The 27,905-nt window shown below is 43.9% G+C and overlaps 1 pseudogene; it reads left to right on the top strand.

Moving 5' to 3' along the window:
• The first annotated feature begins 666 nt into the window (after positions 1 to 666).
• On the top strand, positions 667 to 23,514 carry LOC111969008 (leucine-rich repeat-containing protein 9-like; annotated as a pseudogene).
• Positions 23,515 to 27,905: the final 4,391 nt, after the last annotated feature.

Raw genomic sequence — 27,905 nt, 5'->3', positions numbered from 1 at the left:
TCTGAGCAGACAGCGAACTCTTGTTCAGCTTCAATGTAAGTAACTTACATTTGATTAGATAACTGTTACAGTTAGCCAGCTAACATATAGCTAACGTTAGCTTACTAAGTAAGCAAATGTTTTTGTTCTGTGAAGTAAATTAGAAAAATAGCTAGCTAGTAACATAGCTAATTTGTGAGTCAGACAGAAATCACACATTGTTGCTCTTTATACTTGGCCTCCTGAGTGGAGCAGCGGTCCAAGGCACTGCATCTCTGTACTTTTCAAATCCAGGCTGTATCACATTCGGCCGTGATTGGGAGTCCCATAGGGCGGTGCACAATTGGCCTAGCGTCATCTTGGTTTGGCCGGGGTAGACCGTCATTGTAAATAATAATTTGTTTATAATCTTATTGGTCTATTAACTAATTTACCTCCTGGTGATGTCACCAGGAAGGCCAAAACTCCGTTCCACCAAAACTAGCAGAAATGTTCAAACAGCTCTTACGCTAAAAGGGCATTATTATTATTTTCACAGTATTATTTCAACCTCGCAGTGTGGAAATATATATATATATATAAAACACATGAAATTCACTTTTTTGACAGCACTGGGCCTTTAAAAGAAATCATTAAATAGCTTCAAACTCACCTGTTTATCTTTTGCAGTGATGATGAATACATGGATGTCTCATGGTATGGTGGGATATGCAAAATGTGTCAGCTATGGGCACCTTTATCTCTTGAATGTTTTGACATTCAGGTTCAAAAAGTCACTTTCTGACCACTTGTACCATGGGCAAATATGTATTGGCATTTTAGTTCAAATCAAAAGGGGTGTGGTCAAAAAGTGATTGAAATCAAATGGAATGGCCCTGTAATTACTTTTTCCAGATGTTTGTTTACTGATACAGTCAGTGTAGCTTGTACCTTAACCTAATTGAAACCCTCAGACAACACCCCCAGTCCCCAACACATTCTAAGTTTAGCAATGTTCCTTGCTTGAGCTACTTGACTTGGTCAACAGTTGCTTATATTTCAGCACAGAAAAACATGATGAAGAGTGAAAAGCAAAGACATAATGGTGAGGAAGAGGTTATCAAAGAACAGGTATGGTCCTCCCGAGTGGCGCAGCGGTCTAAGGCACTGCATTGCGGTGCTAGAGGCGTCACTACAGACCCGGGTTCGATCCCAGGCTGCGTTGCAGCCAGCCACGCCCGGGAGAACAATTAGGTGGTGAACAATTGGCCCAGCGTCGTCCGGATCAGGGGAGGGTTCGGCCGACCGGGATGTCCTTGTACCATCGCGCTTTAGCGACTCCTGTGGCGGGCCGGACACGTGCTGACTTTGGTCACCAGTTGTAGTGTTTCCTACGACACATTGGTGCTTCTGCGGCTTGGCAAGGTCGCGTTTTGGAGGACACATGGCTCTTGACCTTCGCCTCTCCCGAGTCCGTACAGGAGTTGCAGCAATGGGACAAGAAAAAGGGGTTCAAAGTTAAAAAATAAACAAAAAATCTAACTGGTGAGTAATTTTGTCACAATGTCGTGTATAATTTTCAGAGTTTGGCTATCGAAGACACCCTTTTTTGTAACTCCTTGCAAACAGGGCATCTTATGAGAAGATAACCCAGGATGGTAACAGCATCACATCCCTGGAGATGTTCTTCTCAGGTTATCCGCGTATGGTTGGACTCCCTTTTCCTCAGGCTGTGCCAGCTGACAATGGTAGGCCAGAATATCAGCCACATCCAGGGCCTTGAGTCTTGTCCCCTGTTTCAGGAGCACTGGTTGGTGGAATGGCAGCTGACAACAAGATCCAGGTTTCTCTTCATTCCTTCATGATGACATCTTGGAAATGTGTGTGTAGAGTTTAATCTAAAGAGTATCTATATAGAACAGAATTATATTGTCCATCTTTGATTTCTCGATTCAGAATAGACTCCAAAATGTCTGCAAAATAACTAATCTAGCTATGATTTGCATTATTATCTTTAATACCAACAATTTTGGGGGGTATTTATTTTCATTATTGCAAGCCATTTCTGGATTTAAGAATTGCCATCAGCTACAGAAGCTGTGCCTCTATGATAATCAGATCAGTGATATTGAGAATTTGGAGTCACTTGTTAATCTACAGGTGCTGTGGTTTAAGAATAATTTACTGAGAGGTATGGATGCTTTTCTGTGTCATGCGTTGTTTGTAAAGTACCTAATAATCTGAATAGATTGGTTTTGTTGAAATCACCCATTTTGTTGTGTCTCATCCTTTCTTCATAACTGTTTAAAGGGATTGAACACGCTTCAAAAGATGAGAGCTGAACCTAGCTGACAATAACATTGAAAAGATAGGTCAATTAAAGGGTCATCGCCAATGACTGTAAACTTTACGTCTTTGATATACTTTATAATAATAATAATAATTGTTCAATTATCTGTTAACTGTTTCACAGGATCCTAATATCAGCCATGAAAATCCAAAAATCCTGATCCTAATATCAGCCATTGAAAATCTGAATTTATCTGGGAACAAGATTAGCTCAGTGTGAAAATTAAGTTAAGAAGTTAAGAAAACATTCACTTATTTTCAATAATGCAAAGTTGTAATTTTGCACTTTCTCAATCTAATATTTGACTACGGCCTTTGCGTATGGTCAATTACAGGCTTGCTTCTCAGTCAAATATATTGATTGCCTAATCTATGGTAGATTTATATAAATATGTGACCGACCGGCTCAAATCAGTCTTATGTAGATACACTACAGTTGATGAACAATGGGAAGTTTATACATCTTTGAAAGTTGATAAACTTGTAAACTCCCTTTTGAGAAAATGTCCTCTGAATGATTTGGTACTATTACTGGAGACCCCTTCTTTGTCTACATCCATTCAGTGTCGTTCATACCCTCTTAAGCTTTATCCCCACCCATCAATCAATCAAATGTATGGATGATCCAAGCGTTCTGTACTAACAGCAATCATGCACCCAAGCTAACTTGCTAGCTATTTCCAGACACAAATGAGAACAGCTCACTGAACATTACTCGCCCTAGCAGAGCTGGTTAGGCTGTTATGTTATCCAGAGCGTTGGTGACTGCAACTGTGCTGTCAGTTTGTCCATATAATGAATTTTCATTGAAACCTTTATCCTAGTCGACAATGTAGAAATCAGTAACCCAACAAAGGATTGGCTATTATGTTTGATTGGCCGTCAGTCTGGATAGTTTCCTATTTTCCCAGTCTCGGATTGATTTTAAAAGATCTGTACAGCAATTCCCTGCATTTTGTTTATTGAAGCTCTATTATTAGGGCAGTTCAGAAAAGATCTGCTGATTTTTACCTGTTGCACAATTCATCTGAAGCTTTCCATCTTTGTAATTTTGATGTGGCATTTATCCTTTAGTAGCCTGAGTTGTAAGTATGGTTAAAGAAAGAAAAATAAGAAAAGAAAATAAGTCTTGCCCTTTCAAATAATAGAAACACTTATTTTCATTCACTCAGACACTAATTTCATTGAGCTGCATGAATTGTCTGTCAAATTTGCATGTTTCTTTTTTACTGTGTAATCAACAAGGTAGGGTTGAAGGAGGGGTTCCATGAAGTGGTGCATGAAATTGTTTGTCTCATCCATAATTTTTAACTATTTTCCTACAACATATTTGAAGTCAAGTATGGCTTTTAGGTGAAGAAACAGTTGGTCCTCTCATGAAACCTCAGATAAACCCTCTACCAACAAACAAGTGGGAATCCTATCATCTCATTAATTATGTTAATGTCCATCGCATCCATTAAGGAGATGCCGTCCTCTCGGATTTACAGTGCATTCGGAACGTATTCAGACCCCTTCACTTTTTCCACATTTTGTTACGTTACAGCCTTATTCTAAAATGGATTAAATAAAAATGTTTCCTCATCAATCTACACACAATGCCCCATAATAACAAAGCGAAAACAGGTTTTTAAAAACAAAAAATGCCTTATTTACATAAGTATTCAGATCCTTTGCTATGAGACTTGAAATTGAGCTCAGGTGCATCCTGTTTCCATTGATCATCCTTGAGAAGTTTCTACAACTTGGAGTCCACCTGTGGTAAATACAATTGATTGGACAAGATTTTGAAAGGCACACAACCTGTCTATATAAGGTCCCACAGTTGACAGTGCATGTCCGAGCAAAAACCAAGTCATGAGGTCGAAGGAATTGTACGTAGAGCTCCGAGACACGATGGTGTTGAGGCTCAGATCTAGGGACGGGTACAAACAAATTTCTGCAGCACTGAAGGTCCCCAATAACACACTGGCTTCCATCATTCTTAAATGGAAGAAGTCTGGAACCACCAAGACTCTTCCTAGAGCTGGCCTCCTGGCCAAACTGAGCAATTGGGGGAGAAGGGCCTTGATCAGGGATGTGACCAAGAACCCGATGGTCACTCTGACAGAGCTCCAGAGTTTTTCTGTGGAGATGGGAGAACCTTCCAGAAGGACAACCATTTCTGCAGCACTCCACCAATGAGGCCTTTATGGTAGAGTGCCCAGATGGAAGTCACTCCTCAGTAAAAGGCACATGACAGCCCACATGGAGATTGCCAAATGGCACCTAAAGGACTCAAGATTCTCCGGTCTGATGAAACCAAGATTGAACTCTTTGGCCTGAAAGCCAAGCGTCACACCTGGAGGAAACCTGGCACCATCCCTTTGGTGAAGCATAGTGGTGGCAGCATCATGCTGTGGGGATGTTTTTCAGCTGGAGGGACTGAGAGACTAGTCAGGATCGTGGCAAAGGTTGTAGCAGTATTTATTAGAGGGGTAAAGAAAGATTTTGTTCGGGCGCCAGGCAGGTATTAACCATGCCGAAAGGCGGGTATTAACCATGCCGAAAGGAAAAGAGTAGAATAGAGAGAGTACCACTACCAGACCCCCACGCATCAGCAGAAGAGACTGCCTAGAGTGTAGCCTGTTTACCAGATAGACAGTGGAGAGAAAAGAGAATACACACCCTATAAAACCCACATCACAGCACAGGGGTAACCCCACCAAGAATACCTCATACAATAATAATGGCAGAGCAATTGAACAGCAACTTCATACAAGATAGAACCCAGTCATCAGAGGATTTGCAGTAATATGTATTATCTTCCAGTGGAGGAGTGCAGAGGGTATGAATGTGGGGGGTGTTCATAGACACAACAAAGGCCTTAAAAATGTCCACAATCTTCTCGGCCACATGTCATTAGTACACCCCACCTGAATACAGTTCAAATAACAATACACAACTTGTAAGCAACCTCCATTTTAACTAAAATGTCCACCCAAATACTTCTGTCAGGGCAATACTAGTCCAGCTCTAATGAACTTCAATGGGAAGTGCATTTGAAAAATAGAAAGTCTGTTGCAGGGTAAAGCACTGGAACGATAGAGTGAAGAGAACAAGAGAGATCTTAGCTGTGGTCTTCAGGCGTGCCGGTGTACTGTCTGACCGTCCGATGGTTTGTTGGTTTCTACGTTAAAGCTTCGCAACAATGTAATCAATGCGATCCATAACCGGCGCGGTCCCAAATGAAAACAACCACGACCTAGAGCGGTCACACCGATGATTGAGTTAAATACTTTATAATCTACACACGCTGTAAACAAACCTTCTGCAGCATAGCACACACAATCAAACTGTCGCGCCACCCAAGAGCTCCTCCCCAAAGATCTGAACAAGCTGTCTATTTCCTCCTTCCTTACTGCTGATGCGCTCTTTAAGTGGCAGCGCACGGTGAAGGCTCCGTGCAGGATTTCGCCACAAGGTGAACGGAGTAAAGTACAGGGAGATCCTTGATGAAAACCTGCTCCAGAGCGCTCAGGACCTCAGATTGGGGTGAAGGTTCACCTTCCAACAGGACAACGACCTTATGCACACAGCCAAGACAACACAGGAGTGACTTTGGGACAAGTTTCTGAATGTCCTTGAGTGGCCCAGCCAGAGTTCGGACTTTAACCCGATTGAACATCTCTGGAGAGACTTGAAAATAGCTGTGCAGCGACGCTCCCCATCCAACCTGACAGAGCTTGAGAGGATCTACAGAGAAGAATGGGAAGAACTCCCAAAATACAGGTTTGCCAGGCTTGTAGTGTCATACTCAAGAAGACTCAAGGCTGTAATCACTGCCAAAGGTGCTTGAACAAAGTACTGAGTAAAGGGTCTGAATGCAATAAGAATATATGGAAGATAAATACACAACACAGAGACAGAGGACTAGAATTAACGATCAATGGAAATAGTGTTTTTTTCTGTAATAGGGAATTAATTAACAATGGGTTAGAGACATGGAATTTGTCTATATATTGAGCCTGAAATAGGATACTTGTTATTTGGCCATTGGCCCAGTTTTATTGCAAGGAATTCTAATTGGTCAACCACGGGCTAGGGCTGGGTTAAAAACTACATCCTGTCCCTTTATTCTGGAGCGAGAATCACTGGAGAGAATCTCTGAGGACAGGGGAGAATGACCGTATGATTTGTCATCTTCGAATATACCTATTTTCCTCCCCCTGATTTGCTTTGGGGTCTGTGTTATTAAAGAATGACATCAACTGCTAACAATACTTATGTAAATGTGATATTTCCATTTTTAATAAATGTGCAAAAAACCTTTCACAAGTTCTGTCACTGTGTGGTCTCCAGGGCTCTGATACTCTCTACTCCTGAGAGATTACAGCATTTGTTTAATGAGTTGTCCCTGAACTCTGATGATGGGTGTATTTTTCAGGTGTTGCATTTCTTCTAATCTTCTAGTGTAATTACAGTCCAATGAACTAAACATGTATGCTATGAATAAAGGGGTTCCATTGCACACAGTACATACAGTTGAAGTCGGATGTTTACATACACCTTACATACATTTAAACTCAGTTTTTCACAATTCCTGACATTTAATCCTAGTAAAAATTCCCAATCTTAGGTCAGTTAGGATCACCACTTTATTTTAAGAATGTGAAATGTCAGAATAATAATAGAGAATGATTTATTTCAGCTTTGATTTCTTTCATCACATTCCCAGTGGGTCAGAAGTTTACATACACTCAATTAGTATTTGGTAGCATTGCCTTTAAATTGTTTAACTTGGTTCAAACGTTTAGGGTAGCCTTCCACAAACTTCCCACAATAAGTTGGGTGAATTTTGACCCATTCCTCCTGACAGAGCTGGTGGAACTGAATCAGGTTTGTAGGGCTCCTTGCTCGCACACGCTTTTTCAGTTCTGCCCACAAATGTTCTATAGGATTGAGGTCAGGGCTTTGTGATGGCCACTACAATACCTTGACTTTGTTGTCCTTAAGCCATTTTGCCACAACTTTGGAAGTATGCTTGGGGTCATTGTCCATTTGGAAGACCCATTTGCAACCACTTTAACTTCCTGACTAATGTCTTGAGATGTTGCTTTAATATATCCACATAATTTCCCTTCCCCATGATGTCATCTATTTTGTGAAGTGCACCAATCCCTCCTGCAGCAAAGCACCCCCACAACATGATGCTGCCACCCCCGTGCTTCACGGTTGGGATGGTGTTCTTCGGCTTGCAAGCCTCCCCCTTTTTCCTCCAAACATAATGATGGTCATTATGGCCAAACAGTTCTGTTTTTGTTTCATCAGACCAGAGGTCATTTCTCCAAAAAGTACGATCTTTGTCCCCATGTGCAGTTGCAAACCATGTCTGGCTTTTTTTATAGTGGTTTTAGAGCAGTGGCTTCTTCCTTTTTTATTTTTTTATTTTACCGTTATTTTACCAGGTAAGTTGACTGAGAACACGTTCTCATTTGCAGCAACGACCTGGGGAATAGTTACAGGGGAGAGGAGGGGGATGAATGAGCCAATTGTAAACTGGGGATTATAGGTGACCGTGATGGTTGAGGGCCAGATTGGGAATTTAGCCAGGACACCGGGGTTAACACCCCTACTCTTACGATAAGTGCCATGGATCTTTAATGACCTCAGAGAGTCAGGACACCCGTTTAACGTCCCATCCGAAAGACGGCACCCTACACAGAGCAGTGTCCCAATCACTGCCTGGGGCATTGGGATCTTTGTTTAGACCAGAGGAAAGAGTGCCTCCTACTGGCCCTCCAACACCACTTCCAGCAGCACCTGGTCTCCCATCCAGGGACTGACCAGGACCAACCCTGCTTAGCTTCAGAAGCAAGCCAGCAGTGGTATGCAGGGTGGTATGCTGCTGAGTGGCCGTTCAGGTTATGTCGATATAGGACTCGTTTTACTGTAGATATAGTACTTTTGTACCTGTTTCCTCCAGCATCTTCACAAGGTCCTTTGCTGTTTGTTCTGGGATTGATTTGCACTTTTCGCACCAAAGTAGGTTCATATCTAGGAGACAGAACGTGTCTCCTCCTGAGCAGTTAGAATGGCTGCGTGGTCCCATGGTGTTTATACTTGCGTACTATTGTTTGTACTGATGAACGTGGTACCTTCAGGCATTTGGAAATTGCTCCCAAGGATGAACCAGACTTGTGGAGGCGTACAATTCTTTTTTCCTGAGGTCTCGGCTGATTTTCTTATAGATTTCTCATGATTCATGCAAAGAGACACTGAGTTTGAAGGTAGGCTTGAAATACATCCACAAGTGCAACTCCAATATCTCAAATTATGTCAATTAGCCTATCAGACACACCTTCTAAACCATGACATATTTTTTGAATTTTCCAAGCTGTTTAAAGGCACAGTCAACTTAGTGTATGTAAACTTCTGACCCACTGGAATTGTGATTCAGTGAATTATAAGTGAAATTATTTGTCTATAAACAATTGTTGGAAAAATGACTTGTGTCATGCACAAAGTAGATGTCCTATCCGACTTGCAAAAATTATAGTTTGTTAAGAAGAATTTGTGGAGTGGTTGAAAAATCAGTTTTAATGACTCCAACCTAAGTGTATGTAAACTTCTGACTTCAACTGTAGTAACATCTGTTCCTTTCAGTCCACGGTGATGAAGAAGAAAATGATGTACTACAACATGCATGTGACAGCCCAGAGGAACCTGGCAGAGAACCAGGCCAATCTGCTGTAGAAAAGAGGAATCTCTTACAGCTGCCAGAGGACAGCCCAGAGGAACCTGGCAGAGAACCAGGCCAATCTGCTGTAGAACAAGAGGAATCTCTTACAGCTGCCAGAGGACAGCCCAGAGGAACCTGGCAGAGAACCAGGCCAATCTGCTGTAGAACAAGAGGAATCTCTTACAGCTGCCAGAGGACAGCCCAGAGGAACTGGCAGAGAACCAGGCCAATTTGCTGTAGAACAAGAGGAATCTCTTACAGCTGCCAGCAGAGACAGCCCAGAGGAACCTGGCAGAGAACCAGGCCAATCTGCTGTAGAACAAGAGAATCTCTTACAGCTGCCAGAGGACAGCCCAGAGGAACCTGGCAGAGAACCTGGCCAATCTGCTGTAGAACAAGAGGAATCTCTTACAGCTGCCAGAGGACAGCCCAGAGGAACCTGGCAGAGAACCAGGCCAATCTGCTGTAGAACAAGAGGAATCTCTTACAGCTGCCAGAGGACAGCCCAGAGGAACCTGGCAAGAACCAGGCCAATTTGCTGTAGAAGAAGAGGAATCTCTTACAGCTGCACTAAGAGGGAACAGCCCAGAGGAACCTGGCAGAGAACCAGGCCAATCTCCTGTAGAACAAGAGGAATCTCAATTACACCCTCAGAAATGTCAGTACAACGCTATGCCTTCAAAAATAGACTTTTGATACGTTTGTCATTCATTTACAGTGGTGCTTAATATGATTGTTGTGTTGGTGTCTTGAGCAGCTGGAGTGTGAGCTGTCTGAGGTGCAGGCCCTGTGCCGGAAGTCAGCCCGTACCTGGGAGAATGGACTGTCCTCGCTGAGTGAGGGCTCTGGACCGCAGTGACACCCCTGCTAATATTACCCACGACCCCAGCCTGGGATCCTCTCCAAGCTAGACGCCCTGTAGTCCATGACCTGACAAATTGAGGCTTTTCTGAGGGCAAAAGGGGGTGCAACTCAATATTAGGAAGTGTTCCTAATGTTTTGTACACTCAGCATACATGAATAATGGATTAGACCTCCAAGAGAGATCTTTGAGTTTAGAGGGGCTGAATACAGTCAGATTTTGCATTGTTGTTTACATGTAAGCTTTCTATTGGCACGTAGATAATCAAGTGTAAAAAGTAGAGTTATTTTGCCTTGTTTTGCAGGTATGAGTCCTGGGAACTGCGGGACTTGACCCAAGCCACCAACAGGAACGAACTGATGATCCACTTTCTGCTGATGGAGCTTGAAACAGTGGGGAATATTTGGTCTGAAGAAGGCTACTCTACAGACCCCTGGTACAAATGAACTCCTTTTACATAATTGTGGCATTATGAGTTTACTTCGTTTGTGTAGGTTATATGTGTATGTGATTTGCATGCAGCGTTTAGCTACTGAGTCCACTGTTTTCTCTCTCCCAACAGGTTTACTTCCTTCCGGTTCTGTGTGTAGGACTACAAGGCTTATGGCATTACTGGCATCAAGATCAACAGTATCATCCACATCCATATCCGCTCCCTGTGGCTTCGCTTCGAGGACAAGCTTCATACCCTGTTGGCCAGCGAGGAGTTGACAATGTTCTCACAGTGAGTGCCCATGATGATACTGGGAAATCTTAAAATGGCACCTTTCTCCTTTGTGATATTCACCTCAGGTCTTCAGTGTTATGTGTCTGTTTAAAATTAGAACGTGGAAAAAAACAAGTAGGCCCGAGATGCAAAAATATACTTAATTACAAAATAACACTTTGCACTTTCACCTTTTGTATTCTTTCTAGCATGGATTAAATTAAGTATAATTTTGCATCTCGGCCTCCTTGTTTTTTCCATTAAAGGTTGGAGTCGAGTACCTTTTCTCACGCACCAGCTACCCTTCAATCTAGCCAGAGCGCAGTTCCTCATACTGGCTATCTATGTCTAAAATTATGCAGAAATAGTTGAAGAACAAACTGCAATATTAGACCTGTCAGTAGCTCTGTTTGAGACGGATCCTTATGCTTTCTGTACTCCTAATGTTTGTGCAGTAATTACAAACGCTGGCTGGAGTATCTGTTCTATGTGTCTGATCCTGAAAGAACCAGTAAGAAAAAGGAGATGTTGCACATTCCAGAGGACGGCTTTTAAACAGCAGATATTTATAAGGTATTATTTAGATTGTACGCTATGCCTGTGATTGGGCCATTGTTTTAGGCTGTGATTGGGCCATTGTTTTAGTTCCTGTGATTGGGTCTTTGTTTTAGTTCCTGAGATTGTATCTTGTGTCTGTGTTAGGCCCTGGGCAGAGAGAGGGTTGTACTCTTTTCTAACAGCCGGAGTGTGACGGACAGGCCTAGGAGTACACACAGTGACAGGCCAACGAAGGTACCTCCAAGCAGAGCATAGATCCTCTCCTTTTCAGACACGATCTGTATGGTCCTATTTCATGTTTCACACAATTCAATGACTTTGTATTGCTAATGAATTCTTGAGGATATAAATCAGGATAAAACTGTAAATGTGTTTACGATATTAATTTGATTTAGAATTTGATGTATCAGAGAAACATAAATGAAATGGCTCTAACTGTCCTCCTGTTTCCAGGTCAGATCATTGATTCCAATGTGTTCCTGGGCCGCAGCATCCCTATCAGAGAAGGGGATTCAGTGGACCCCCTCAACTACCCTAAAGCTCATTCTGTTTACCACAATGTGAGCCCAGAGCAGGGCCATAAGACAAATGGAGGTAATGTCATTTGAAATATCACAGCTGTTACTTTAGAACAAAATAATTTTTACTGGTGACAGTACTCTCTTAATGAAAACAACCAGCAAAAGTCAACATACTACTGTTCCATCCTCCTGTTGACAAACCTGAGACTCTTATCCATATAGGGAGGCCTTGCTCCTCCGAGATCCACCGCGGCTGTGAATGCAGTCTATTTGACCATGAGCTTGTCCTGCTGGAGTACCTCATCGACTTTGAGTATAACTCCCAGGTTGGAAAAAGTATACCATGTTTGTCTTTCGATGTTCCAGCAGCAGATGCACAGAAGACCCCCCTCCCAATGATATCAACCTGGATGAGGAAATACTGAACATGGATCCCATGGTCAAACTGTGGCCCAAGATGCTGAGCCTGGATGAGAAGACTTTACTCAATGTAGCCAGGGCCAACAACGTCCTCAGTCAGATTACAGTAAGGGTTGAGGAACTACAGTTAATGGTACCATAGACTCACTAGGTTTAGCACTGATATCCCGTCTGTACTGTGACGGTGCCGCACTTTCCTCTTTCTTCCCTGGTCAAAGGTGTTGAATCTCCATGGCAACAGTCTGAATAAGCTGAAGAGATCTCTCGTGTGACCAACTAGATGACATCTCCCACACGGTGTGTCTGATGTTTGGGGTGTTTACTGGTCAACCAACCTACATCAAACAATTCTCCATTTAGAGTCCTACATACATTATGGTCCCTGTGTTCCTTCAGCCCAACCAGTTACAACCACCTGCTCTCCCGAGAGGGGCTGAAAGGACTAGGGCGGCTCAAGCAGCTGGACCTGCGCTGGAACCAGCTGACCTGGGCCAGGGAGGAGACGGCTGTGCTCCGGAAACACGCACCCGCACAGCTGCGACTCGACTGAGCACCCGTTACTATCCCTGGCACAGGGTAATACTACAGCACACACTAACACCTGCTCTAACATGAGGTTTAGAGTGCCCATGATCCGCACATTAAGACCAACCAGACACTGTGGTGATGAAAGTGATGTTTTTGTCCCAGCCCGAGGCAGTGAGGATGACTCTTCTGGGATGTCTGATGACCCTCACACACCTGGATGACGTGCTTGTGACAGAGGGTTCTTTCCAGTGCTTCATCTGCAGTACAAGTGCAGCCTTTTTATTTAACAGTGACCTCTGAACCCTGAGAAGATCACAGCCCTTAACCTTGACAGCCAGAGGCTCTCCAGGCTCACCAACCTGGACAAACTGGTCAACCTGCGCTGGGCCTCCTTCAATGACATCTCTAAAGTGGAGGGTCTGGACAACTGCCAGCATCTAGAGGCTGTCTCTCAATGACAGCTTCATCTCTAGGCTAGACGGTCAGTCATAATCTCATTGGTCCCCACAAAAATGAGAGCGAAATAATTACAAAAGAAAAATGTGTCAATGACAAGGGAATCATGTCCATCACAGATGAATGTGGTTTCCCCACCTATCTTTGTCCTGTCAGGTGTGTCCAAACTGCATCAGCTCTCTAAGTTCAGTGTGAATGGGAATCAGCTGTCCTGTCTGGACGGCACAATACTGGACTGGCTGTCCAACCGCACTTCCTGTGTGTGGAGAACTGCATTGGTGTGTTTACGGACATATTCAATCAATCCTTATCCCAGTCTGCTGTTCCCACATGCTTCAAGAGGGCCACCATTGTTCCTGTTCCCAAGAAAGCTAGGTAACTGAGCTAAACGACTACCGCCCCGTAGCACTCACTTCCGTCATCATGAAGTGCTTTGAGAGACTAGTCAAGGCCATATCACCTCCACCCTACCGGACACCCTAGACCCCTCCAATTTGCTTACCGACCCAATAGGTCCAAGACTACGCAATCGCAACCACACATGCACACTGCCCTAACCCATCTGGACAAGAGGAATACCTATGTGAGAATGCTGTTCATCGATTACAGCTCAGCATTTAACACCATAGTACCCTCCAAACTCGTCATCAAGCTCGAGACCCTGGGTCTCGACCCCGCCCTGTGCAACTGGGTCCTGGACTTCCTGACGGGCCCCAGGTGGTAAGGGTAGGTAACAACACTCTCCACCCCGCTGATCCTCAACACTGGGGCCCACAGGGTGCGTTCTGAGCCCTCTCCTGTACTCCCTGTTCACCACGACTGCGTGGCCATGCACGCCTCCAACTCAATCATCAAGTTTGCGGATGACACTACAGTGGTAGGCTTGATTACCAACAATGACGAGACGGCCTACAGGGAGGAGGTGAGGGCCCTCGGAGTGTGGTGTCAGGAAAATAACCTCACACTCAACGTCAACAAAACAAAGGAGATGATTGTGGACTTCAGGAAACAGCAGAGGGAGCACCCCCCTATCCACATCGACGGGTCAGTAGTGGAGAAGGTGGAAAGTTTTAAGTTCCTCGGTGTACACATCACGGACAAACTGAATTGGTCCACCCACACAGACAGCGTTGTGAAGAAGGCGCAGCAGCGCCTCTTCAACCTCAGGAGGCTGAAGAAATTCGGCTTGTCACCAAAAGCACTCACAAACTTCTACAGATGCACAATCGAGAGCATCCTGTCGGGCTGTATCACCGCCTGGTACGGCAACTGCTCCGCCCACAACCGTAAGGCTCTCCAGAGGGTAGTGAGGTCTGCAGAACGCATCACCGGGGGCAAACTACCTGCCCTCCAGGACACCTCACACACCGATGTCACAGGAAGGCCATAAAGATCATCAAGGACAACAACCACCCAAGCCACTGCCTGTTCACCCCGCTATCATCCAGAAGGCGAGGTCAGTACAGGTGCATCAAAGCAGGACCGAGAGACTGAAAAACAGCTTCTATCTCAAGCCATCAGACTGTTAAACAGCCACCACTAACATTTAGCGGCCGCTGCCAACATACTGACTCAACTCCAGCCACTTTAAAAATGGGAATTGATGGAAATTATGTAAAAATGTACCACTAGCCACTTTAACAATGCCACTTATATAATGTTTACATACCCTACATTACCCATCTCATATGTATATGTATATACTGTACTCTATTCATCTACTGCATCTTGCCATCTTTATGTAATACATGTACCACTAGCCACTTTAAACTATGCCACTTTATGTTTACATACCCTCAGTACTCATCTCATATGTTATATACTGTAACTCTATATCACCATCACACTGATCTTGCTAATGCCTGTTCTGTATCCATTCACTCATTCATATATCTTTATGTACATATTCTTTATCCCTTTACACTTGTGTGTATAAGGTAGTAGTTGTGGAATTGTTAGGTTAGATTACTTGTTGTTATTACTGCATTGTCGGAACTAGAAGCACAAGCATTTCGCTACACTCGCATTAACATCTGCTAACCATGTGTATGTGACTAATAAAATTTGATTGATTGATTGATTGATTGAGAACTGCATTGGCCGCCTGTACGGGGTACAGAGGGCCCGCTCCCTCTTCAAGCTATATATCGGCAACATCATCATCATAACACGAGACATCTACCACCTGAAAATGAGCAGAGCCTCACACAGCCAAGCATGATATCATGTTTGTATATTCTGGTTCTTTTTTATTTCGAGACCACTATTTTTATTTTTTTCTTGGCTTTGGGAAACTTAATCATTCTGGATCTGTACAGGAATCCTTCAATGGAGAAACTGGAAAACGATGGGAAATATGTGGTGTTCCACTTCCCCTCTCTAAAGGTACTGGATGGGACTGCAGTGATATGTTTACATCATAATCAAAACAGTTCTGAATCTGTTTGTTGAATTGAGAGAAACAGAAGTGATGATGTCATTGAGATCTATAGAAAATGACTGGGTAGTACTACATCACAGTATTTGTCACCTTTAGATGAGTAGAAGAGAGAGTAAAACAGAGTGCGCGTGTATAAAGTGTTCCCTCTCTCCCCAGGATGGTGGATCTGGCCCCAGAAGACCTGATCTACAACCTGCACAGTGTCAACCTGGAGCACAACAATCTCACCTCCTTCAGTGGCCTTGTCTACCTGACCAACATCAAGGTGTGCCAACCGGCCAGAACTAACCAATGTGGTGTTTTGCTTCCTCCCACAAGCTTGTCTGACTCTTCTATCTATGATATTTGTCAAATATTTTGATTCTCACTTTGTCAGTTGCACAGTTGGGTTAAACAATTAACAAAAACATTTGTCTTCCTTTCTTCCATGCAGGCACTGTGTTTAAACAATAACCGCATAGAGTCCATCCTGCCAAGGCAGAAGGCCCAGGCCCACCTGACTAACAGACAGATTCTCTCCCACAAGGTGAATTCCATTGGTTACGGCTAGCAGGGCTCCTCAAAGGCAGTAGGTACCAGCACTACAGATGAAAGTCTATTATTTGAACATAACATTTAAATGTATTACTTTTTAAACACAGTTTTTGATCTGGAAATGAACAATTCCTGAAAATCTTTAACCATTTATGTTTTCTCAGTACAGTGGCGACCCATCATTTAGGGGTTTTCTACAAAAACGAAAAAATGTAACATGTTTTGCATGTTATTTTGACATTAATACATGTCACATATCAGTTTGCAAACAATGTAAAAAAAAAAAAAAAAAAAAACTCTTTAATAAAGCAGCATACAAACTTGGTCTCTTTTTTTGCTTTCTTGAGCAAGGCAGCTCCAAAATGCAGGTGTTTCAGCCTAGCTCAGTGCATTCTGTGGTGGTGGGGCAGCCAGCAGAAAATACAGAGCGTAGGGGTTGGTAATGTTCTCTAGATGTGCCGTGATTGGCTCGGTGTTCTGTCACTCATGGGGACACTACGTAGCCGCAAAACCTATGGGTAGAGCTAAAAAATTCAAGCCCCTTGGGTGCTGCCATAGTTACTTTAAAAGTGTCCATCCAAGAAGGTTCAAGGTCATTGGCCACAGATAAAATTATATCAAGTTATTTCTACCGTAGCTTTGATTGGACTGATCATATCAACATCATACTTTCTAAATCTTAGCTAGCAAGCTAGCAGTCATCATTATTTATCAAGTCGACAATCTACTGGCAAATCCTTTTCAATCCTTGTCATATGATGAGAAATGATAGATAAATGTATCGGTGCTCATCGGCCATTGGACATAAACATTACACAACAAGTTGGAAATCGCAAATTTAACAATGAGTGGTTTGGAAGGAATCAGTGGCTAACTGCAAGCATTGCAAAGCAATCACTAGCCTGCTATTCAGTGAAGTGGGTGTGTGGTGTGTTTTTTCCAAGCTTAAAAGGATAAACATTCAACATTGGCCATGCTGTCAATCCAGCATGACTTCTGCCACGCTCAAAACAACTGGAAACTCAGAACTGGGGAATCTGACTTCAGGGAGTTCAAGACAACTGGGAACTCAGAATAAAACAAGCTCCGACTGGGGAAAATACATTTTGAACACTTATCCAACTCGGAATTGCAAGTTGGGAACTCGTGCCACTTTCTAGAGCTCTGACCTGAAGATCACTGATGTCATCATGATTCGACCTTGTTTTTTTCCGTGTTGGCAGTTGTCTGAAAGAACCATAAATTCAGAGAATGCCAGACTTTGACGACAAAATTTGCCCACGAAGGACCGCCACGCCACCTTCCTGTTCCAGTGAGCACAGCACAACAAGGTCCAAAAAGTCTAAAAATGTATTGTATGCTGCTGCACAAATGATGTAATATGCAAGGGGGATATGTATACTGTAGCTAAGAAAGTAATACTAAGTGTATGCTGTGTGGTAAGCTGTTAGTAGCCCATGTTCCTCACCCTAATAATTTGATCCCTTTTCCCCTCATAATTTAGCCTACTGTTCTGACTTGGTGGTGCACATGTAGCCTATAGCCTCTTTTAGAGAAATGTTATCATCAAATATTGTAAGAGCTTTCATTGTCTACTTATATGCCCCCTTTATTTATCCTACGGTTCTGACTTGGTGTACAGGGAGAATACTGTATGGCCCATGTTCTGAATTCTGTCACTGTACATTTCAAAAGTGCTGAACAAATAGTTATATTGACTACGTCCGTCCTAACTTGCTCATTAATGTCTTAATCGAAATTACGGATTGCCTCTTATAAGCTCGTCGTCCCCTTAAGCCATAATCTCAATTGTCAGTAAAAAACACATTTCTTTAAGCAAATCAGCCATATCAACTATGTTTTTTTTAAAGGAAGTAAATGAGGCTGAATAAACGGTTTCGCTGTCAGACAAGGCTCCACTGATAGCCAGGTGTTGCAGTGGTAAGGTGATGGGACGGCTGTTGGGACAGCTTTATGTAGGCCCTAACAGTTTGTGGGCACAGTTTGTCACCGTTATAGTGCAATTAATGTATTGTTTAGTGTTGTGTTTTGTAGTGTAGTGGGTTTGCTGGCATACATCTAAAACATTTTTGGATGAGTTTGGCCGACCCAAGATTTACATGGTAAAATTGCCACTGTCTCATGGTTGGTATAGGACTTGTTTATTTTCTCTGTTGTAATATAGTATTTTCTACTTTCAGACACTTGGGGGCAGCACTAAACTGTTGCACTGACAAAGCTCAGGCTTCTGCTAGCTGTTTTCAGAAAAGCACAAATCTCCCTTTTCACTGGTACTATTGAAAAAGACAAGAGGAGAGTTCACACAAAGTAAACAGCACATAAAAGAGGTTTCAATTGGGAAGAGGGTTGGGGGGTCAGGCTTTTGTGTGTTCTGCCTGTGCTGTGATTGCCTTGAGTTGCTGTGCACCTGTGAGGTCTGGCCTTCTAAGAGAAAGTGCAGTGCGTTCAGTTAGAGGCAGCTAACTCTGAGTGCCCACTCTGTCCCTCTCTTTCAGGGAAGTGGACCCTGCGGACAGCCTGGAGCCACTGATGGGCAGCCTGGAGGTGCTGCATTTGAGCCACAATGGCATCTCCAATTATTGCCAATCTGCAGCTCAGCAGGCTCACCAATCTCAAAGCACTCTTCCTCCAAGGTACAGTAACAACTTCCTTCAGGTTTTAAAGCCCATGAAATGTACAGCTCAGTCAACGGAGAGGCTTTCTCAGCCCTGTCCAGGTGGGAGATGAGGCAACAAGAATAGAAACTAAATGGGCATGCCGATGGGTCACAGGAACACAGTACCTTTTTCTGTCTGCCATTGTTTGCATTTGATTATTGTTTTCTTCAGTTGGGTGACTGTCTGACCCTAATCCCACCCTGGGTCGTTTTATGAACCTGTTGAGACATCTTTATACAGACCACACTCACCTTCCAGTTCCACAGACACAGTAACTGAATGGGGCGGCAGGTAGCCTAGTGGTTAGAGCGTTGGACTAGTAACCGAAAGGTTGCAAGATCAAAACCCTGAGCTGACAAGGTAAAAATCTGTCGTTCTGCCCCTGAACAAGGCAGTTAACCCACTGTTCCTAGGCCGTCATTGAAAATAAGAATTTGTTCTTAACTGACTTGCCTAGTTAAATAAAGGTTAAATAAAATTGCAGAGTTTATGAAATTCAGTGTTGTAATTTGCAATGATACCAGACAAATCATATGGGGAAGAGGGGTAGCTGTAGTCATGTAATTACCTACTGATTTCATACCCCACCTTCTCCTTTCAGGTAATGAGATCAGACAGGTGAAGGGCTGCACTGGTTGCGGGAGCTGGTCTTGGACCCGAACCGGATCAAGACCCTGGGGGAGAACTCCTTCTTTGGTTAGGCTGTCCTGCTGGAGCTGCACCTGGTAGAGAACTGCCTCCGGGAGCTCAACCACCTCCAACCCCAAAATGAGGAGGCTGTTCCTGGGCATGAACAAACTACAGGTACCCCTCCTTCAGCAGCCCTTTCTGGCAACACTGAGCCATTCCTTTGCACTCGTACACTGAGTATACCAAACATTAGGAACACCTTCCTAATATTGAGTTGCAGAGGGATGCTGGCCCATGTTGACTCCAATGCTTCCCACAGTTGTGTCAAGTTTGCTGGATGTCCTTTGGGTGGTGGACCATTCTTGATACATGCAGGAAACTGTTTAGCGTGAAAAACCCAGCAGCGTTGCTGTTCTTGACACAAACCCATGTGCCTGGTACCTACTACCATACCCTGTTTAAAGGCACTTAAATCTTTTGTCTTGCCCATTTACCCTCTGAATGGCACGCATGCACAATCCATGCCTCAAGGCTTAAAAACAAGTGATATCAATAAGGGATCATAGCTTTCACCTGGATTCACCTGGTCAGTCTGTCATGGAAAGAGCAGGTGTTCTTAATGTTTTGTATACTTAGTGTATACTGTAATGAGGAATGAATTCACAGTGTGTAAATGTCTACTAAGTTCAGTCTGTACTGCACTTATTGAATTATGGTGATGCACTCATCATGTGCAAAGTACATTTGGCATCTAAACTGTTTTATTTTGATCTGCAGTGTTTGCAAACTAAGGGGTGAAAATATAGTGCCATAATTATAGATCGTTACCACCCTGGCGTGTGTGGGGTAGCTAGTATTAAGGAGAATCGACATTGATTGAAGGTCAGGGTTATGAGGAACAATCAAGCCAACGTGTAATCAGGGTCTCAGCCTACATCTCATTCTCACCCCAGGCGGGTGATTTGCACTTTGTCGCTCGTTCTTTTCCACTTCCCTTTTTCTTTCTTAATCTTTTCATGTTTTCAATTAAGACATGAAAATGCAGCAATCAAACCCAACACACCACCCTTCACAATGGGGGTCTGTGTGAGTCACATCAGGGCTCAGTCATGAACCGTGGGGGAGAGAGACGCCCCCGTTCCCCTTTTGCGTGCCCAAACTCTCATGAGATTAATGAGAGATCATATGTGTAATCTCTCCCATCAGCTGCCTCCCTCATAGCTCCAAAATGATGATGAGGTTTGGCCCTAATAGATATATCTCCATGGTTATTGCACAACATGCTAACAAAAATGTGGGGGGGAAATGTATGCTTCTGATGGGTAGATTATTCTGGTATGAAGTGAGTAGGGAAGGAAAAATGGGAAAGCATGAAATGGTAGTGGACATACAGTGTAAAGATAGACGCCTTCCCTCCCTGTTTGAACTGTCAGTTGTAGGGAATTCTTTGAGTTACATTTTGTTACCAGTGGTTACAACCTTGCATGTCTACTGTAAGCTACAATTACTACAATCAAGCAATGACTCAGTGAATTGTTTTACCCCCTTGAGAGAATGAAAATGGTCAAATGACTCCCCTTATGGATCTCCTTCACCTGTATTTCAGTATGTGTTCATTTTGACTGGAAAGCCCCTGAGTTCTGTGGGCATTGGAAATCCAAGAGACCAAACCTGACCTACAAATATGTGTACTCACACACACACACACACACACACACACACACACACACACACACACACACACACACACCACACACACACACACACACAACACACACACACACACACACACCACACACACACACACACACAAAACACACCACAACACACACACACACACACACACACACACACACTCACTCTACCTCATTTACATCTACACACAAATTCTCACACGCAAGCTCACAGATTCACTTTCACCAAAACACACACTCAATGCAACTCTGTAGTTCTAAATTAAGCGATTACATGATGGGCCGTCTGCTGTGCCTCAAACTGGCCAGCATCAGAGACAAATCCGCTGACCAAATGGTAGGGCCGTTATCAGACACTATTGGCCTGGGTTCAGCACCCATCTGAAGCCCATGGATCAGTGCAGAGGGCTTGCCATCTATGGAGCCTGCTCAGCTGTGCCAGCCTGTTTACCCCACAGCCTCCATCCCCCTGTCCTGTCCCTTCCCCCAGGGAGCGTAATCCTGCTAGGGTGGAGAGCCAACAGCCGCTCCAGAAACAATACCTCCTGCTGTCAGCAGCATGAGATCACTGCTGCACCCATGTGCCCTGGCAAGACCATCTCTCTTCTCCTCTCCTTCTCCTTCCCTCAGCCTTCCCTCCTGCTGGGACAGACAAGGCTCTGACCGGAGAGGATGGCTTTGTCCCCTGGCCAAGGGGGAGCAGAGAGTACCATCAGCTGGACCAGGGAGAAGGGGAGGGCGGCTATCAGCTGGAACATTGGAGATGATAGAAGTGTGGTCTCTGAGGGTGGTGAATTCAGAGAACTGTGTTGGACTCACAAACAGCCCCATGCCAGTTTAGTCCTCTCAGGACAGCCTTGCAGCCTTCACTCGGAGTTCCTACATGAGCAAATGCTTTCTGTTGTCCCAGGGGACAAGGCAAACCCTCCATAGGCCGGCGGTAGTATAACACCTCTCCAGGCTGAAGGTTCTGGATGAAGTGATGGTCACCCTGGAGGAGAGGACCAGGGCTGAGCTACTCTGCACAGAGGCCCAGGTGAGAGCGTATTGACCGAGAAATATACAGACAGAGTTATGGTACTGCCTTTGTGTATCACTTGCTTGGTAAGAGCTTTGTCTTATCTGCAGTGGTCTGCAGTAGAAGATGCAGTTATCTCCATGCCCTTTATGAGACTGACCTAAAAAGCCACAAAGGCCTCATTTCTCTAAAAGCCCAAATAACAGGCCATATCATGTCAACTGCAATGCAACTTGAAATCAAACAGCGGACAGAAAAACAACAACCAAACAGCAACTACCAAAAACAAGGATCAAACTCCCAGTCAGTCTCCCTGATTTGATCTGCACATAATGAGAGATTGGGGCAGTAATGCTCCTCCAGCGCCGAATTAAAAGCAGCCTAAGCCATCTCAGTTCATCCTGCTGATTAGATGATGCCACGGCCGATAATGCACCAATGGATTTGCCCCTTATTAGCTGGGTCAACCCGGCCCCCTGTACTCGTTACCAGAGGATGTAGGAACGAGAGAGAGAGGGGGATCCTGGGCTTTCTCATTAAACATAAACAAAACCCTCTCCTCTCTCTTGACCCCCAGCCCTCTCGTTTCAGGCTTATGCCTGCTCTCACCCGGCTCTTGCTTTTGTTTTCATTCAACCGTTGTAATTATTATTGAATGATCATTATCATTCTCGTATTAGATGCTTAAACATGATGAAAGACAGCAGAAATGTAGTCATCCATACTGTAACGTGAGTGTGGGTATAGCAGAGACTAGCGAGTGCAGTGAGCCAGGAAGCGTAGGTAGGAGGCAGTGCAGGACTCATTAGTGAGGTCAGAGAGACTTGAAACAGTCTTGCTGAAGTGTCCCCATGTGCACTTAATATGGAAACCCAATAATATCACCTGTAAATTTGTGTATACAGTATCTCTTCTCTTGTGGTATTCACCGTCCCTCCCTCTCTCCCCACAAATTCCCATTCCCATGGCTCTGCTGCCCCTCATGTCCTAGGCTGCCCCTCGGTGTGGCACCAGTCTGAGTGGAGCACTGAAACCCTTCCTGAGTAAAGAGATCCTGATACCAATATTCCCTCAAATTGTTTCGCCACTGAGCAAATTTCAGGTCTGCTGAGCGCAAACTTGAATATTGTGAATCTTCTGTGCGACTTCTGCCGCGCATTTACTCTGAACACTGAGGCTGTACCTGTACCAAGTAGGCTACTGTGGCTATTTAATCATGATGTAGGCCTACCATCAAAAACAATGGAGAAAAGCCTCCCGAGTGGCGCAGCGGTCGAAGGCACTCCATTGCAGTGCCTGAGGCGTCACGACAGACCCAAGTTCAATCCCATGCTGTGTCACAGCCGGCCGTGACCGGGAGACCCATGAGGCGACCTTCGCCTCTCCCGATTCCGTAGGCGAGTTGCTGCGATGGGACAAATTGGGGAGGAAAAAGGGGTAAAAGAACCCAAAAAACTATGGAGAAAAAGGCATCACATAACATTTTAACATGGAAATAGCTGTTCTGTTATTCAGTCTACAGTAGCAGCAAATGTGTTGTGTTCAATGTAGGCCTACATTCAATGAGACCTTTGAAAAAAATCATGCAGAGCTTGACATTAACCTGTTTATCCACTTGTCCAAGGAGGTGACTGAAAGTGTTTTTTGATGCAAGAAACCACTTTACAAAATACAATTTAAAAAATACAACACTGCCCCTTTAAGACAGGAAAAAAAGCTCTTTACCTGACTTGTTTTTCAAAGATGGTTTGAAATCCATACGTTTTGTGCTCTTGTAGGAAGCAACCACTCCCCCATTGCTGACTAGAAATGAACTATAACTGGGCTAATAACTCACTTACTAGCAAAGAATATGAACAAATGTACACACCTGGCTACATGCAGCTCTTGCTTTGATCTCAAAACAAGCACATCTACTCTCCACCACTCATGCTGTAAGCACAGTCCAGTTCAGATTGAATGGCACAGATCCAAATATGGCGATGGTCTATTTGCATATAGGTATACTGTAGCTCTGATTGGTTATGGTGCACCGGTCTGTGTAGAGTATGGGCCTGAGTCGTGCCTGTCAATGCAATAGAATCCTACTCCAATGCGCTCTGCCTACAAGAAAATCTATTGCATAGTTAATTTTGTTTCGGTATGTTGCATTGAAAATGGCTATTGCGTTGATTCAACCACAATTCACACAGTAAAGGGAAATGTTGATTGTGTTAACTAACGGGGAAAACTAGAAAGTTGAGTGAAGTTCAACCTCGTGCTTGGCTGATATTTCTTCTGCACAGCGGTCCCGGGGGAGCTGCATGCCCGCGCACCGCACAGTTTAGAGGGAACATTGCCTGCAACTTGGACTAAGCACTGCCCCACGACACGCCAAACATTAGTTAGCACTCCTTGTCATCTGTCACACACAGTAGATCTGCACAGTGCATCATGATATCAATATTATTGAAATACCAACATTCTAAAATACAGGTGTCTTGTAATGCGGAACACTGATGTTTCATTCACCTCCATGATGTGAGGTGTGATGTTAACAACTGATGACTTTTATGTAGGTTAGCCAACAGAGATCATACTTCTCACTCTCTCTCTTTTCTTATACTGTGGGACTCATTATGCTCGGTTCTCCAGTCATTAGTGTTTGACACTCTCATCCTGTCAGAGGCAACACTTAAATTCACACAACTGTGTTAATTCCCATCTCAGATGAGAAACAAAAGCACAGCAGCACTGCCAACCACGCCCGCATTGCCCATGCAGTGAGGACCTTCAGGCAGATCAGAAGAATGGCAAGCACCCTGCCAACCACCGGCCTCCTGCCGAACGAACGGGTACAGGGCCCTTATCACGTACCCCAACCAACAGGACAGTAGGTAGGTAAATAATCTAAACTCAGTCTCTTGTGTTGCGGCACTAACTGTTGCAAAATCTACTACATCCCTCTATTGCAGGTTGATCCACTTAATATTGTGCATGCTGATAGATAGACATGCTTGCTAATGTGATTACTCTTTGTGATAATGTGATATTATTATATTTTACATGTCAGAGGATACACTGCAAAACCTTACCTGTGTGTGCATGCTATTCTGCTACATATTCCAGAGCGGTGGTGCTCCTAAACCCGCAATCTAAGCCCCCAGTACAGCAATGGGATGATCCTGATGCTCCTGTGTGTGCAATTGCACTGACAGAGAAGTGGTGAGAATGTTGTTCAACTCAAATCCACTGAACTTCTGCTCTATAGACTGTATATAACTCAACTGCAGATTACGTCCCGTTTAGAATTTATACATGTTTATTTTTGTGACACAAAATGTGACGCAAACTGCTGTGTGATTTGTCGAAATATATGTCTATATATATTTTTCAAGTAACGTATTTTTTGGGGGAACCAACGCATTCAGGACCAATGAACATACAGTACCCCTATGTTAGGTGAGTGTGGCATGAACAACTGACTCTTTCTATACACAACTGTTATTCTCCAACCAGTCACCACTGTAATCTACTTAATACTGTGAGGTTTGAAGTCACGTCCATCATACTCCTTTCCTTGCCTCCAAAACTGGAAAAAATTGGAAAAACACCCACAGATGCAAGGGCGTGTGAGGCTGGCATGTTGTGTTCATCGGGTCAAATGGATCCCCAACAAGTGGATAATCCAGCTTTAGCACACCTCTCTGTGGACAATAATCTGCAGTCACTCAGATGGAGCCATAACCTTGAATGAGGTCCAAATGGATTGCAGAGATCTGTCAGTTTCAGCATGTTAGCCTCTTTTTAAAGGCCCAGTATGGTTTTCCCTCTAATATGCGTCTCTCATGGACTGTTACTGCAAATAAACCAGTGATCTCTTACAGTTGGCCCTTTGGTTGATGTGCAAGCTGACTTACTTGCCATTATTGCCGTATTCATGTTACTCTTGCTCAGTACTATAACTTTTACCAGAAACAAGACTTGTCCTCTGATGAGTACAGTATTTAAACGAATAGTTCACTCAAATTACAAAATAACATATTGGTTTTCAAACCCTGTATGCAAGGGGTATCACACTCATTCCACGGAAGGCTGAGTGTCTACAGGTATTTGGTTTTTCCTTTCAATTAAGACCTAGACAACCAGTTGAGGCGAGTTCCTTACTAATTAGTGACCTTAATTCAACAATCATGTACAGAGGTGGAGCGAAAACCCGCAGACACTCGGCCCTCCGTGGAATGAGTTTGACACGTGCTGTCAGCAGTCTATGGCAAGGTATGACAGCAATCCATGTTTTGGTTTAGTTTCCCTGGCACTGTTTCCACATTCATTTCCACATTTGTGGCACAAATCCCATTTATTACATAGATGTTACCGATATTAGCATTTTTCGTGCATCATGTCCAAATCATCCGAAAGTATCTCAAATTAATTGAATCTCAACAAAGTCACTAATAGATGATTTGGACATGAAGCACGAAAAATGCTAATATGAGATTTGTGCCATAAATGCTAAAACGTAGTTTCCCTGGCACGTGGAAACCAGGGAAACGAAACCAAAGCATGGATTGCTGTCATACCCTGTCATCGACTGCTCACAGGGTTAGGAAACCAATGTCATTTTGAACTATCCTGTTAAGCACTGAAACTTCCCCGAGGGAAATAAAATGTACTCTGGGTGTAACAAGCACATGTATGCCCTATTTGTGCCCCCAGCTAATGATAAACACCACCATGAAGCAAGTGTTAGTTTCCCACACATAGTGACACCATTGTGACCACTAGGTGTCCCTAGTGTTCCATCCTCCCTGCCCTCAGACCACTGTCAGTCAGTCTACTGTAAATTCTATTCCACCAAGTAACACTGATTCAAGGCCAGGTTGAGTCGATGTTCAGTAATGCCCTAGGTAATGCTTACAGCTAACGTGACCTGTTCAAAACGTATGGAACAACAACCAGTTCCTGCAAGAGTGAAATGCTCTCTACCCTAAAGAGCTCCTCTAATGCATGTACTTAACTTCACTTAATTTGTGTTAACTCCCAGCATTAAGCAGGGCTAATGACTGAGTGTGTAAGTGCACTGTCATTACCTTGCTTTGCTTGACATCAAATGGCAGCTGATGGGCCCTCACTGAAAAGCACAGTAATGCACAGATTTGGGGCTTGATGCGAGTTGTCTAATGCATTAGATATTCCAATGGATAAGTGCACATGACTCATTTAAGTACAGTATGTGTGGATATGTGATATGTGTAAATGTTTGTATGTACAGTATGTACATAGGTCTAGATACGCACTAAGTAAGTCCTTCCTACAGTATGTTTGTCCCTTGGATATATCTGTCTGTATTTTTTGCATAAAAATACATTAGCATAAAGATTGTGAATAATGCATTAGTCTTGGGTGAGCCCAGATGCACTTGGCCGTCACCCCCCTCCTATCTCCTCTCTCTTCTCCTACCCTCTCTCCCCTCTCTTTCTCTCTCTCTAGAGCACATGGTTCATAGCTGGTTTAATGGGATGGAATGTGACAGGTTATGTTTTCATCTGCCTGATATGGAGCCTGGGAGGGGGGAGTGGTAGGGAAGAGTGAGTGTGAGTCTCTGCAACCATAGTATAGCTTCATCATTAGACATGTTTGCACTTGTCGAGAATTATGCTTTATACCCCGCACCCCACACACATGCTACACACACACACACACACACACACACACACACACACACACACACACACACACACACACACACACACACACACACACACACTCACCTCTACCACCACAGACAAAAACACACACTCACAAACACAAACACAAAATAACACACACACACACACACACACACACACA

The sequence above is a fragment of the Salvelinus sp. IW2-2015 genome, linkage group LG9 (genome assembly GCF_002910315.2).
Source record: "Salvelinus sp. IW2-2015 linkage group LG9, ASM291031v2, whole genome shotgun sequence".
In the NCBI taxonomy this organism is placed as follows: domain Eukaryota; kingdom Metazoa; phylum Chordata; class Actinopteri; order Salmoniformes; family Salmonidae; genus Salvelinus; species Salvelinus sp. IW2-2015.
This window is presented reverse-complemented; position numbering and strand designations above follow the sequence as displayed.